The sequence below is a fragment of the Carcharhinus amblyrhynchos genome, chromosome 7 (genome assembly GCF_965287045.1).
Source record: "Carcharhinus amblyrhynchos chromosome 7, sCarAmb.v2.hapA, whole genome shotgun sequence".
NCBI classification, from domain to species: domain Eukaryota; kingdom Metazoa; phylum Chordata; class Chondrichthyes; order Carcharhiniformes; family Carcharhinidae; genus Carcharhinus; species Carcharhinus amblyrhynchos.
The window spans coordinates 354,536-369,544 of record NC_137330.1 but is presented as its reverse complement, the minus strand read 5'-3'; positions in this window follow the sequence as shown (position 1 = coordinate 369,544).

Genomic DNA, 15,009 nt, shown 5'->3' with positions numbered 1-15,009 from the left:
ACTCTCTCCCTCCCTATCTCTGTAACCTCCTCCAGCCCTGTTTGCAATCAGTGTTGTTGGTGTCATTAGGGTGTTGCACTGTCTGCTGTTTTACTTGCGGTTTGTCAACTACCCAGTGAAGAATTCCTTGAATAAATCTCGTGTGTGTTACTTAGAATCTACGTGTGCAAAGCACGTTTTTTCCTTCTTGTTAAAAGCCCACAAAGAAAATTAGCAATGAATTGGGACTTGGAGTGAAAACTTTGAGAAAAGAGCCTTAGTAGAAGAAACAAACATAAGGTGGTTCCTGACACTGGAAATATTGAAGGGCTCGGGGTGGGGGGGGATCAATAAGAGGATGAAAGATTGAAGGGCCAGTGTAGGAGGACTAAGTACGTGAAAAATCTCTCTGTGAGGGTTTTAAAAGAGGGTTTTCTTTTTGATCTGATTTAATTTGATTTATTATTGTCACATGTATCAGCATACAGTGAAAATATTGCTTCTTGCGCGCTATAGAGACAAAGCATACCATTCATAGAGAAGGAAAGGAGAGAGTGCAGAATGTAGTGTTACAGTCTCAGCGAGGGTGTAGAGAAAGATCAACTTAATGCGAGGTGGGTCCGTTCAAAAGTCTGACACAGGCAGGGAAGAAGCTGTTCTTGAGTCGGTGGGTACGGGACCTCAGACTTTTGTATCTTTTTCCTGAAGAAGGTGGAAGAGAGAATGTCCGGGGTGCATGGGGGAGGGGGGTCCTTAATTATGCTGGTTGCTTTTCCGAGGCAGCAGGAAGTGTAGACAGAGTCAACGGATGGGAGGCTGGTTTGCCTGAGGGCTGGAACCCACCAACGCCTCTACTTTCTCAGGAGACTAAGGAAATTTGGCATGTCCGCTACAACTCTCACCAACTTTTACAGATGCCCCATAGAAATCATTCTTTCTGGTTGTATCACAGCTCGGTCTGGGCTCCTGCTCTGCCCAAGACCGCAAGGAACTACAAAAGGGTGGTGAATGTAGCCAATCCATCACACAAACCAGCCTCCCATCCATTGACTCTGTCTACACTTCCCACTGCCTTGGGAAAAGCAGGCAGCATAATTAAGGACCCCACGCACCCCGGACATTCTCTCTTCCACCTCCTTCCATCCAAAGATGTGTGGGTTAGGATGACTGGCCATGCTAAAATTGCCCCTCAGTGTCCTGAGGTGCGTAGGTTAGAGGGATTTGTGGGTAAATATATGGGGATAAGGTCTGGGTGGGATTGTGGTTAGTACAGACTCGATGGGCTGAATGGCCTCTTTCTGCACTGTAAGGATTCTTCCGCCAGGAAAAAGATACAAAAGTCTGAGGTCCCGTACCGACCGACTCAAGAACAGCTTCTTCCCCGCTGCTGTCAGACTTTTGAATGGGCCGACCTCGTATTAAGCTGATCTTTCTCTACACCCTCGCTGTGACTACATTCTGCACTCTCTCCTTTCCTTCTCTATGAACAGTATACTTTGCATAGGGTGCGAGAAACAATACTTTTCACTGTATACTAACACATGTGACAATAATAAACCAACTCAGATAGAATTAAAGAGTAAAAACTGGGGTCCTGGGAATACTGAGCAGAATCAGTCACTAACGTCTGCAAGAGAAATACTTGGCTTTTTCAATGAGAGAAATGGCTCATGGAATTCCAACTCCAAGCATTTCCAATACTTTGTACGAGCGAATAAAATTCCAAACCAGTTTCTGCTACCAGGTTTTCTCAGCGTAATAGGAAGTAAAACCTTCGATTTGCTCTGGAGTTTAGTTCATTCAGCACAGCCAGGAAGCAGAAACTAACAACGACTTGACGAAGAGCCTTGAAGAACAAGGCTCTCCAAACTCACTCGTCACCGAAATGTAGAAACTGGAAGCAGGATGAGGCCATTTGGCCCTTCCAGCCTGCTGCCCCCCTTCATCATGATTATGGCAGATCATCAAATTCAATATCCTGATCCCCACTCCCCGCCCTCTCCCCATATCCGACAGAAACATCAGGACTAGAAGCACATGGAACGGTTCCGGTTCCATCACAGGAATCAAGTGGATTGTCTTTCTGATGTAAAGTAAAAGCACGTGGGATTGCGGGTAGAGTCTTGAGATGGATAGAAAGCTGGTTAGCAGATAGGAAGCAAAGAGTTGGTGTAAATGGGACTTTTGGCAGGCAGTGATGAGTGGGATTCCGCAGGGATCTGTGCTGAAACCCCAACTGTTCACAGTATATATAATGATTAGGAAGAGGGATCTGTGTGTATTATCTCCAAATTTGCAGATGATACGAAGTTGGGTGGGAGGGTGAGCTCTGGGGAGGATGCAGAGATGGTTCAGTGTGATTTAGACAGGCTGAGTGTATGGGTATCTGTATGGTAGATGCAGTATAATGTGGATAAATATGAGGTTATCCACTTTGGTAGCAATAATAGGAAGGCAGATTGTTATCTGAATGAGTGAGAGAGGCGGATACTCAGTGAAACCTTGGAGTCCTCGTGTATCAGTCGCTGAAAGTAAGCGTGCAGGTACAGCAGACAGTAAAGAAGGGAAATGGTATGTTAGCCTTCATAGCGAGAGGATTTGAGTATAGGAATAGGAATGTTTTACTGCAATTGTACAGGGTGTTGGTGAGGCCACCCCTGGAGTATTGTGTACAGTTTTGGTCTCCTTATCTGAGGAAGGATGTCCTTGCTATAGAGGGAGCACAGTGAAGGTTTACCAGGCTGATCCCTGGGATGGCAGGTCTGTCATATGAGGAGAGACTGAGTGGGTTAGGATTATATTCACTGGAGTTTAGAGTGAGAGGGGATCTGATAGAAACTTATAAAATTCTAACAGGGTTAGACAGGGTAGATTCAGAAAGAATGTTCCCGATGGTGGGGGAGTCCAGAACTAGGGGTCAGAGTTTGAGGATAAGGGGTAAACCTTTTATAACTGAGATAAGGAGAAATTTCTTCACCCAGAGGGTGGGGAATGTGTGGAATTCACTCCCACAGAAAGTAGTTGAGGCCAAAACGCTCTGGGATTTCAGAAAGAAATGAGAGTTTACTCTTATCCCGAACTGTAATTAAACACAAATACCAATCTCAATGATGTACCGAAAATGCGATCGCTGTTGCCATGGATACTTACTCAGAGGTAGAAAGAAGTGTAATCCAACAGCGGCACCTTTCAACCAATCACAAGAAACCAAAGTTCAACTTTGCTCGTTAATGCAAACATTACCCACAATCCCAATCCCAATCCCAAATCCCAATCCCACAATCCCAATCCCAAACCCCTTCCCATTCACTCCCACTGTACACAATCCCAATCCCAAACCCCTTCCCATTCACTCCCACTGTACACAAGCGCAATCCCAATCCCTTCCCGTTCACTCCCACTGCACACAATCCCAATCCCAAACCCCTTCCCGTTCACTCCCACTGTACACAATCCCAATCCCAAACCCCTTCCCGTTCACTCCCACTGTACACAATCCCAATCCCAATCCCCTTCCCGTTCACTCCCACTGTACACAATCCCAATCCCAAACCTCTTCCCGTTCACTCCCACTGTACACAATCCCAATCCCAAACCCCTTCCCGTTCACTCCCACTGCACACAATCCCAATCCCAAACCCCTTCCCGTTCACTCCCACTGTACACAATCCCAATCCCAAACCCCTTCCCGTTCACTCCCACTGTACACAATCCCAATCCCCTTCCTGTTCACTCCCACTGTACACAATCCCAATCCCAAACCCCTTCCCGTTCACTCCCACCGTACACAATCCCAGTCCCAAACCCCTTCCCGTTCACTCCCACTGTACACAATCCCAATGGACCCAAACCCCTTCCTGTTCACTTCCACTGTACACAATCCCAATCCCAAACCCCTTCCCGTTCACTCCCACTGTACACAATCCCAGTCCCAAACCCCTTCCCGTTCACTCCCACTGTACACAATCCCAATCCCAAACCCCTTCCCCTTCACTCCCACTGTACACAATCCCAATCCCCTTCCCGTTTACTCCCACTGTACACAATCCCAATCCCAAACTCCTTCCTGTTCACTCCCACTGTACACAATCCCAATCCCCTTCCCGTTCACTCCCACTGTACACAATCCCAATCCCAAACCCCTTCCCGTTCACTTCCACTGTACACAATCCCAATCCCAAACCTCTTCCCGTTCACTCCCACTGTACACAATCCCAATCCCAAACCCCTTCCCGTTCACTCCCACTGTACACAATCCCAATCCCAAACCCCTTCCCGTTCACTCCCACTCTACACAATCCCAATCCCAAACCCCTTCCCATTCACTCCCACTGTACACAATCCCAATCCCTAACCCCTTCCCGTTCACTCCCACTCTACACAATCCCAATCCCAATCCCAAATCCCAATCCCACAATCCCAATCCCAAACCCCTTCCCATTCACTCCCACTGTACACAATCCCAATCCCAAACCCCTTCCCGTTCACTCCCACCGTACACAATCCCAGTCCCAAACCCCTTCCCGTTCACTCCCACTGTACACAATCCCAATGGACCCAAACCCCTTCCTGTTCACTTCCACTGTACACAATCCCAATCCCAAACCCCTTCCCGTTCACTCCCACTGTACACAATCCCAGTCCCAAACCCCTTCCCGTTCACTCCCACTGTACACAATCCCAATCCCAAACCCCTTCCCCTTCACTCCCACTGTACACAATCCCAATCCCAATCCCCTTCCCGTTTACTCCCACTGTACACAATCCCAATCCCAAACCCCTACCCCTTCACTCCCACTGTACACAATCCCAATCCCAAACTCCTTCCTGTTCACTCCCACTGTACACAATCCCAATCCCCTTCCCGTTCACTCCCACTGTACACAATCCCAATCCCAAACCCCTTCCCGTTCACTTCCACTGTACACAATCCCAATCCCAAACCTCTTCCCGTTCACTCCCACTGTACACAATCCCAATCCCAAACCCCTTCCCGTTCACTCCCACTGTACACAATCCCAATCCCAAACCCCTTCCCGTTCACTCCCACTCTACACAATCCCAATCCCAAACCCCTTCCCATTCACTCCCACTGTACACAATCCCAATCCCTAACCCCTTCCCGTTCACTCCCACTCTACACAATCCCAATCCCAAACCCCTTCCCATTCACTCCCACTGTCCACAATCCCAATCCCAAACCCCTTCCCGTTCACTCCCACTGTACACAATCCCAATCCCAAACCCCTTCCCGTTCACTCCCACTGTACATAAATTTGAACACTGTGATCGAAGGATTCCTCAGATTAATGGATATAATTCTCAAATGTGAGTGTCACTGGCCGTGCCCAGCAGTTACTGTCCATCCCTAATTGCCCCTCGAGGAGGTGGTGGGTGAGACGTCATCTTGAACCTGCTGCAATCCCGTGTGGTGTAGGTACACCCACAGTGCTGTTCGGGAGGAAGTTCCAGGATTTTGACCCAGTGACAGTGAAGGAACGGCCGATATATTTCCAAGTCAGGATGGTGTGTGTGGGGCTCGGAGGGGGAGCTTGCAGGTGGTGGTGTTCCCCATGTGTCTGCTGCCCTTGTCCTTCTAGGTGGTAGAGGTGGCGGGTTTGGAAGGTGCTGTTGAAGGAGCCTTGGTGAGTCACTGCAGTGCATCTTGTAGATGGTACACACGGCTGCCTCTGTGTGTCGGTGGTGGAGGGAGTGAATGTTGAGGTGAGGGGTGCTGAGGGTGAGGGGGGTGGGTGTTGAGGGTGAGGGAGGGGGGTGTTGAGGGTGAGGGGGTGAGTGCTGAGGGTGAGGGAGGGGGGTGTTGAGGGTGAGGGGGGTGTTGAGGGTGAGGGGGGTGTTGAGGGTGAGGGGGTGTTGAGGGTGAGGGGGTTGAGTGCTGAGGGTGAGGGAGGGGGTGTTGAGGGTGAGTGTTGAGGGTGAGGGAGGGGGTGTTGAGAGTGAAGGAGGGGGTGTTGAGAGTGAAGGAGGGGATGTTGAGGGTGGGGGAGGGGGGTGTTGAGGGTGAGAGAGGAGTGAGTGCTGAGTGTGAGGGAGGAGGGTGTTGAAGGTGAGGGGGTGAGTATTGAGGGTGAGGGGAGGTCAATGTTGAGGGGGGTCAGTGTTGAGGGGGGTAGGTGTTGAGGGGTGGGGGTATGGGTTGGGGGGTCAGTGTTGGGGGGGTTCAGTGTTGAGGGGGGGGTCAGTGTTGGGGAGGGTCAGTGTTGAGGGGGGGGTCAGTGTTGAGGGGGAGTCAGTGTTGAGGGGGGGTCAGTGTTGAGGGGGGGTCAGTGTTGAGGGGGGGGTCAGTGTTGAGGGGGGGTCAGTGTTGAGGGGGAGTCAGTGTTGGGGGGGGGTCAGTGTTGAGGGGGGGTCAGTGTTGAGGGGGAGTCAGTGTTGAGGGGGGGGTCAGTGTTGAGGGGGGGTCAGTATTGAGGGGGGGGTCAGTGTTGAGGGGGAGTCAGTGTTGAGGGGGGGGTCAGTGTTGAGGGGGGGTCAGTGTTGAGGGGGGGGTCAGTGTTCCGGGGGGGGGTCAGTATGGAGGAGGGGTCAGTGTTGAGGCGGGGTCAGTGTTGAGGGGGGCTCAGTGTTGAGGGGGGGGTCAGAGTTGGGGGAGTCAGTGTTGAGGGGGGGTAGGTGTTGAGGGGTGGGGGTATGGGTTGGGGGGGTCAGTGTTGGGGGGTCAGTGTTGGGGGGGTCAGTGTTGGGGGGTCAGTGTTGGGGGGGTCAGTGTTGAGGGGGGGTCAGTGTTGAGGGGGGGGTCAGTGTTGAGGGGGGTCAGTGTTGAGGGGGGGTCAGTGTTTGGGGGGGGTCAGTGTTGAGGGGGGGTCAGTGTTGAGGGGGGGGTCAGTGTTGAGGGGGGGTCAGTGTTGAGGGGGGGTCAGTGTTGAGGGGGGGTCAGTGTTGAGGGGGGGGTCAGTGTTGAGGGGGGGTCAGTGTTGAGGGGGGTCAGTGTTGAGGGGGGTCAGTGTTGAGGGGGGGGTCAGTGTTGAGGGGGGGTCAGTGTTGAGGGGGGGGTCAGTGTTGAGGGGGGTCAGTGTTGAGGGGGGGTCAGTGTTGAGGGGGGGTCAGTGTTGAGGGGGGGTCAGTGTTGAGGGGGGGGTCAGTGTTGAGGGGGGGTCAGTGTTGAGGGGGGCTCAGTGTTGAGGGGGGGGTCAGTGTTGAGGGGGGGTCAGTGTTGAGGGGGGTCAGTGTTGAGGGGGGTCAGTGTTGAGGGGGGGGTCAGTGTTGAGGGGGGGTCAGTGTTGAGGAGGGGTCAGTGTTGAGGAGGGGGTCAGTGTTGAGGGGGGTCAGTGTTGGGGGGGGGTCAGTGTTGAGGGGGGGGTCAGTGTTGGGGGGGGGGGTCAGTGTTGAGGGGGGGTCAGTGTTGAGGGGGGCTCAGTGTTGAGGGGGGCTCAGTGTTGAGGGGGGGTCAGTGTTGAGGGGGGGGTCAGTGTTGAGGGGGGGTCAGTGTTGAGGGGGGGGTCAGTGTTGAGGGGGGTCAGTGTTGAGGGGGGGTCAGTGTTGAGGGGGGGTCAGTGTTGAGGGGGGGTCAGTGTTGAGGGGGGGGTCAGTGTTGAGGGGGGGTCAGTGTTGAGGGGGGCTCAGTGTTGAGGGGGGGGTCAGTGTTGAGGGGGGGTCAGTGTTGAGGGGGGTCAGTGTTGAGGGGGGTCAGTGTTGAGGGGGGGGTCAGTGTTGAGGGGGGGTCAGTGTTGAGGAGGGGTCAGTGTTGAGGAGGGGTCAGTGTTGAGGGGGGGGTCAGTGTTGAGGGGGGTCAGTGTTGGGGGGGGGTCAGTGTTGAGGGGGGGGTCAGTGTTGGGGGGGGGGTCAGTGTTGAGGGGGGGTCAGTGTTGAGGGGGGCTCAGTGTTGAGGGGGGCTCAGTGTTGAGGGGGGGTCAGTGTTGAGGGGGGCTCAGTGTTGAGGGGGGCTCAGTGTTGAGGGGGGGTCAGTGTTGAGGGGGGGTCAGTGTTGAGGGGGGTCAGTGTTGAGGGGGGGTCAGTGTTGAGGGGGGGTCAGTGTTGAGGGGGGGTCAGTGTTGAGGGGGGGGGTATGGGTTGACTTTGATCCCATTGGTATCGATCAAGGTGATCTCCTATTGGCTGTTTCAAATCTACTCATGGTTGGACAGGACAAACTCTGGGCAATGTGTGCACAGCACGATCCCAGAAACAGCAATCTGATAATCACCCTCCATACCTGTTTGATTCTGTGACATTCTCGAGGATTAAATACTGACCCCTCCGGTGAGACCCCAGGGAGAAACCTCTCTGCTCCACACCCAAATCCTACATCCAATACCGGCCGGCTACAACCTTCCCAGACAGAAGAACGGTCCATCTGTTTATCGACATCTACCCCCGACAGTGCAGCACTCCCTCAGTACTGGCACCGGGTGGGGAGTGTCGGTCTGGATGATGGAGCTGAGGTTGGAGTGCTGTATTCACAATGTATTCACACATTGATAGAGGGTCAGAGACGGTGGGGAATGTCTTGCTGAAGCTCGGAGGGTGGGGCCGTTACCAGCAGCGAGGTGACTGATCAGAGGCTGGGACCTGAGATCCTCGGAGAGAGAGCAACTTACCAAAGATGTTGTAGAGCAGGAGACAGAGAGAAACCAGCACTCCATTCGGAAACTCCATTAGCCCCTGACCCATCTCTCCCCCAACACACCTCCCAATATCTCTGGCTGTGAGACCGGGACCTCCCCACCCCCTCCCTCCCAAGGCTTGGTGTCATCACAAAGGTCAGACCCCCTCATCAGACCATACATCACCCCTGTGATATCACAATGTAGCCCCCATCGCAAACCCTCTCCCACACCAACCAGCCGCCCAAACCATAGCCTGCAGCCCCTGAGCTCCATAATCCAGGCCGACACTCCCCCTCCCGCCCCTCCCCCCCACCCACCCCCGGTGCCAGTACTGAGGGAGTGCTGCACTGTCGGGGGTAGATGTATATACTCTAGGATTTGAGCTCCATAATCCAGGCTGACACTCCCCCCGGTGCCAGTACTGAGGGAGTGCTGCACTGTCGGGGGTAGATGTATATACTCTAGGATTTGAGCTCCATAATCCATATCTGTTTATCCCTCAGTTAAACCACACTGGGAGCACCATGCATAGTTCCAGTCTCCATACCACACACACACACACACGCGTGCGCAGACACATACACACAGACACACGCAGACACACGCACAGACACACACAGACAATCAGACACACACAGACACAGATACAGACACACACACACAGACACACACAGACACACACACACAATCAGACACACACAGACACAGATACAGACACACACACACACAATCAGACACACACAGACACACACAGACACACACACATGCAGACACACACAGACACAGACACAAATACAGACATACTGAATCATCTCAGGTAATTTTATTAAATTAAACAAAGTGCAATATCTTGATTGTGGGGCTGTCAGTCTCTCCCTGAGCTCAGTGAGAGTGGCAGGGGGTCAGGAACAGACACTGTCCAACCTCATCGTTTGTAAGGCATAATCTACCAATGAGAGACAGAATGCAGAGAGTTAGCACGGAGGAGGACAGATTCCCTTCAGCGTACAGACATCAGGGTAAACGGGCACGAGAGGTGTGACATACCAGGGTGGCAGGGGCACAGGAACCTTCCCCACTGATTGGCTGATTAAATCAGTCCAAAAAGCACCCCCCCCCCCCCTCGACCTGATCCCGCAACGGGGAGCAACAAATGAATAACACCGAGTGCGTCACATACTAAACTCGAGGATGCCACAATCAAAAAGTTCACAGATGTCAGGAAAATGGTGCAGATGGCACAACGAGGCAAACAGAGGAGATAAACACCTTCGGTGAAGCTGGAAAAATCAGGCTGATTCAATGATCAAATGTGCGCAGGTTAGGGGGGGTTAGCCTTGCCAAATTGCCCTGTAATGGTCTGGGCCTCAGCCCCTCCCTCTGTGACTGGATCCTGAACTTCCTAACCCACAGACCACAATCAGTAAGGATAGACAACAACACCTCCTCCATAATCATCCTCAACACCGGTGCCCCACAAGGCTGTGTTCTCAGCCCCCTCACTAAACTCCTTATACACCTGTGACTGTGTGGCCAAATTCCCCTCCAACTCGGTTTTCAAGTTTGCTGATGACACCACCGTAGTATCACAGAGTCCAGGAATGAGGTCGAGAACCTGGTGAACTGGTGCAGTAACAATAATCTCTCCCTCAATGTCAACAAAACGAAGGAGATTCTCATCGACTTCAGGAAGTGTAAAGGAGAACATGCCCTGTCTACATCAACGGGGATGAAGTACAAAGGGTCGAGAGCTTCAAGTTTTTAGGTGTCCAGATCACCAACAACCTGTCCTGGTCCCCCCCATGCCGACACTAAAGTTAAGAAAGCCCCACCAACACCTCTACTGTCTCAGAACACTAAGGAAATTTGGCATGTCTGCTACGACTCTCACCAACTTTTACAGATGCACCATAGAGAGCATTCTTTCTGGTTGTATCACAGCTTGGTCTGGGCTCCTGCTCTGCCCAAGACCGCAAGGAACTACAAAAGGGTGGTGAATGAAGCCCAATCCATCACACAAACCAGCCTCCCATCCACTGACTCTGTCTACACTTCCCACTGCCTCGGGAAAGCAGTCGGAATAATTAAGGACCCCACACACCCCGGACATTCTCTCTTCACAAGCAAAGAACAAAGAAAATTCCAGCACAGGAACAGGCCCTTCGGCCCCTCCAAGCCTGTACCGACCATGCTGCCCCCGACTGAACTAAACCCCCCTACCCTTCCGGGGACCATATCCCTCTATTCCCATCCTATTCATGGATTTGTCCAGACGCCCCTTAAAACTCACTATCGTATCCGCTTCCACTCCCTCCCCCGGCAGCGAGTTCCAGGCACCCACCCCGCTCTGTGTAAAAAATCTGCCTCGTACATCTCCTTTAAACCTTGTCCCTCACACCTTAAACCTGTGCCCCCGAGTAATTGACTCTTCCACCCTGGGAAAAAGCTTCTGACTATCCACTCTGTCCGTGCCTCTCATAATCTTGTAGACTTCTATCAGGACTCCCCTCAACCTCCATCGTCCCAGTGAGAACAAACCAAGTTTCTCCAACCTCTCCGCATAGCCAATACCCTCCACACCAGGCAACATCCTGGTAAATCTTTTCTGTCCCCTCTCCAAAGCCTCCACATCCTTCTGGTAGTGTGGCGACCAGAATTGAACACTATATTCCAAGTGCAGCCTAACTAAGGTTCTATAAAGCTGCAACATGACTCGCCAATTTTTAAACTCAGTGCCCCAGCCGATGAAGGCGAGCATGCCGTATGCCTTCTTGACTACCTTCCCCACCTGCATTGCCACTTTCAGTGACCTGTGTACCTGTACACCCAGATCCCTCTGCCTATCAATACTCCTAAGGGTTCTGCCATTTACTGTATATTTCCTATCTGTATTAGACCTTCCAAAATGCTTTATCTCACATTTGTCCGGATTAAACTCCACCTGCCATCTCTCTGCCCAAGTCTCCAGCTGATCTATATCCTGCTGTATCCTCTGATGGTCCTCATCGCTATCCACAAATCCACCAACCTTTCTGTCGTCTGCAAACTTACTAATCAATCCAGTTACATTGTCCTCCAAATCATTTATATATATTACAAACAGCAAAGGTCCCAGCACTGATCCCTGAGGAACACCACTTGTCACAGGCCTCCATTCAGAAACACACCCTTCCACTGCTACTCTCTGTCTTCTTTGACCGAGACAGTTTGAATGGGATGGATAGGATAGAGGTGGAGAGGCTCTTCCCGCTCAGAAAGGATAGTAGGACTAGGGGGCACAGCCTCAAGATAAAGGGGGGGGCGGTTTAGAACGGAGTTGAGGAGGAACTTCTTCACTCAAAGGGTGGTGAATCTCTGGAATTCTCTGCCCGTTGGAGTGGTGGAGGCTGCCTCGCTAAATATTTTTAAGACACGGGTTGATGGGTTTTTGATAGTGAGGGGATTAAGGGTTATGGGGAGAGAGCCAGTTTTGTATCCACCTTGCCAGCTCACCTCTGATCCAATGCGACTTCACCTTCTGAACCAGTCTGCCATGAGGGACCTTGTCAAAGACCTTACTGAAGTCCATGTAAACAACATCCACTGCCCTACCCTCATCAATCATCTTCATCACTTCCTCAAAAAACTTATCAAGTTAGTAAGACACGACCCCCCACCTTCACAAAACCATGTTGCCTCTCACTAATGCATCCACTTATTTCCAAGTGGGAGTAAATCCTGTCTCGAAGAATTCTCTCCAATAATTTCCCTGCTGCTGATGTAAGGCTCACCAGCCTGTAATTACCAGGATTATCCTTGTTACCCTTCTTAAACAAAGGGACAACATTGGCTATTCTCCAATCCTCTGGGACCTCCTCTGTAGTCAGCGAGGATCCAAAGATTTCTCTCAAGGCCCCAGTAATGTCCTCCCTTGCCTCTCTCAGTATCCTGGGGTCTATCCCATTAGACCCTTCTTTGGGAAAAAGATACAAAAGTCTGAGGTCACGTACCGACCAACTCAAGAACAGCTTCTTCCCCGCTGCTGTCAGACTTTTGAATGGACCTGCCTCGCATTAAGTTGATCTTTCTCTACACCCTTGCTATGACTGTAACACTACATTCTGCACCCTCTCCTTTCCTTCTCTATGAACGGTATGCTTTGTCTGTATAGCACGCAAGAAACAATACATTTCACTGAATGTTAATACATGTGACAATAATAAATCAAATCAAATCAAACATCTCAAGATATAAAGGTTAGGTGGATTGGCCATGCTAAATTACCCCTTAGTGTCCAAAGATGTACAGGTTAGGGGGGATTGGCCGTGATAAATGAGTGGAGTTCCCAGGATTAGGTGGAGGAGGTGGACCCGGCTAGAATATACTGTCAGTGCAGCCTTGATGGGCCGAATGGCCTCCTTCTGCACTGTAGGGATTCCGTCCTGTGAATACAATGTGGGAAAATGTGGCGTTGTTCAGGTTGGTCGGAGGGATAAAGGAGCTGAGGGCTGTCGTTACTCCAGCTGCAGAAACACCAAACTCAGTAAAACTTCCAGAAAGTTCCGCACGGAGGGATTTGGGGATCCAATCACAAAAAGCCAGCGTGCAATTTCAGTGGGTCTCAGGCCAATGGAATGGTGCCCTTTATTCCACAGGAAGTGGAATTATTTTATTCATTTGTGGGACGCGGGTCTCCCTGGCTGGGCCAGTATTTATTGCCCATCCCTAGTTGCCCCTCGGAGGGCAGTTGAGAGTCACCCACATTGCTGTGGCTCTGGAGTCACGTGTAGGCCAGACCGGGGTAAGGACGGCAGATTTCCTTCCCTAAAGGAACATTAGTGATCCAGATGGGATTTTCCCACAATCGGCCATCAGGAGATTCTTAATTCCAGATAGTTTTTAGTGAATCCAAATTCCACCACCTGCTGTGACGGGATTCGAACCCGGGTCCCCAGATCATTAGCTGGGTTTAATAATCTAGTGATAATACCACTCGACCATCACCTCCCTGATACAAAAACAGGGAAGTTTTCCTCAAACTATCCTAGTTAGACCACACCAGGAATACTGTGCACAGTGCTGGTCTCCTTATCTAAGGAAAGATATCCCAGCATTGGAGGCAGTCCAGAGAAGGTTCACTCGGTCGATCCCGGGTAGGGAGGGATTTCCTTATGAGGAGAGGTTGAGTAGGTTGGATCTGTACTCACTGGAGTTTCACAGAATGACAGGAGACCTTAATGAGGCGTATCGGATTCTCGAGGGGGGTGGGTGACAGGGTCGATGCTGAGAGGCTGTTTCCCCCTGTGGGAGAGTCTGGGACCAGGGGGCAGAATCTCAGAGTGGGGGGGAGGGGGGGGTCACCCATTGGAGACAGAGATTGGGGGGGGTGGGTCACCCATTGGAGACAGAGATTGGGGGGGGTCACCCATTGGAGACAGAGATTGGGGGGGGGTCACCCATTGGAGACAGAGATTGGGGGGGGTGGGTCACCCATTGGAGACAGAGATTGGGGGGGGTCACCCATTGGAGACAGAGATTGGGGGGGGGTCACCCATTGGAGACAGAGATTGGGGGGGGTGGGTCACCCATTGGAGACAGAGATTGGGGGGGGTCACCCATTGGAGACAGAGATTGGGGGGGTCACCCATTGGAGACAGAGATGGGGAGGAATTTCTTCTCTCAGAGCGGAGGGATCCAGGGGATAAGGTGGGAAAGCGGGAGTGAAGGATTATCACGTCAGATCACTCACAATCTCATTGAATGGCAGGGGAGACTCGATGGGCTGAATGGCCTATTTCTGTGCCTGTAAATGTGGATTAAAACCTGACTAATCAGATAATCAATCAGATGGGTGATTATCTTGTGTACGGTTATGAAAGTTACACAGATTGATATGGAACAAGAATTCTGTAGAAACAGAATGGAACAGTTGGAATCCGGAGTATTTTTTCACTGAGTCTGAACCCTCACCGGGGGGGAGGAGGGGGTGGGAGTGTCAGCCTGGATTACGGAGCTCAAATCCTAGAGTATATACATCTACCCCCGACAGTGCAGCACTCCCTCAGTACTGGCACCGGGGGGAGTGTCAGCCTGGATTATGGAGCTCAAATCCTAGAGTATATACATCTACCCCCGACAGTGCAGCACTCCCTCAGTACTGGCACCGGGGGGAGTGTCAGCCTGGATTATGGAGCTCAAATCCTAGAGTATATACATCTACCCCTGACAGTGCAGCACTCCCTCAGTACTGGCACCGGGGGGAGTGTCAGCCTGGGTTACGGGCAGGCTGTGGTCGTGGAATCATAGAAACCCTACAGTACAGAAAGAGGCTATTTGGCCCATCGAGTCTGCACTGACCACAATCCCACCCAGACCCTATCCCCATACCCCTACACATTTACCCACTAATCCCTCTAACCTACCCATCCCAGGACACTGAGGGGCAATTTTATCACGGCCAATCAATCTAACGCAGTCTCTCGGA